Source organism: Ailuropoda melanoleuca, unplaced genomic scaffold (assembly GCF_002007445.2).
Source record: "Ailuropoda melanoleuca isolate Jingjing unplaced genomic scaffold, ASM200744v2 unplaced-scaffold8314, whole genome shotgun sequence".
NCBI classification, from domain to species: domain Eukaryota; kingdom Metazoa; phylum Chordata; class Mammalia; order Carnivora; family Ursidae; genus Ailuropoda; species Ailuropoda melanoleuca.
In genome coordinates this window covers 6,948-7,677 of record NW_023253675.1, presented here as the reverse complement: position 1 = coordinate 7,677, position 730 = coordinate 6,948, and the positions used below count along the sequence as shown (strand labels likewise).

Here is a 730-nt window from a genome sequence, read left to right as displayed (position 1 = left end):
TTCCAGCCTAGCCTCCCAAACTTACCTATCCAGTAACTTTGCTAGAATAAAGTATATTCACAATGGGTTGATATTGCTTTGATGTACACGGCTAAACAGAGTGGAAGAAATAAAACTGAATAATAATTTCTTTTTTTTAAACAAATGTGTCTTGAAGGCTCATGCTTTGAAAAAAATAGTTTTAAAGCAAAAGGGGTGCATGTGTTCATTTCAGCAGCACATATACCAAAATTGGAATGATGCAGAGAAGATTAGCATGGCCCCTGGGCAAGGATGACACACAAATTCCTAAAACAAAAGGGATGTGATAGATGAAAATTTTAGGAAGATTCTAAAGCAGATTTGGGGAGAAATCTGAATCTTTAGGATCCTATCCCCAACTCAGAAGAGATACTTAAACCAGGAATCACAAGGAAAGTTTTGGTGTTCGTGAGATTAATTCTCCCCAGCCTCATTGTCTAGTCATATTATGACCTCCTCGGTGGGCAACAGATACATGTTGATCTATCCTCATGGCATCCCTTGCTTTTGTTGGTGATAGCATGTCAATATACCTTTAGGGCAAATACTCCAATCCTTCTCTCCATTTATGTAGTTTAAATAGAACTGACTTCATCTCTGGGGTTAAGGAATTTAACCAGGAATTTAGGCAAGTCTGAGCATTTCAGTCGCCAATTGATTGATTGGTCCAGAGATGAACACAGGACCTTAGGAGTTCCAGTCAGAAAAT

At 38.4% G+C, this 730-nt stretch overlaps 1 non-coding gene across 1 annotated transcript; it reads left to right on the top strand.

Annotated features, from left to right (window-relative positions):
- Positions 1-201: 201 nt before the first annotated feature.
- LOC117800836 lies at positions 202-308 on the top strand. The gene has a single exon (XR_004623188.1). It is a non-coding gene; the product is annotated as a U6 spliceosomal RNA (small nuclear RNA).
- The last annotated feature ends 422 nt before the right edge of the window (positions 309-730 follow it).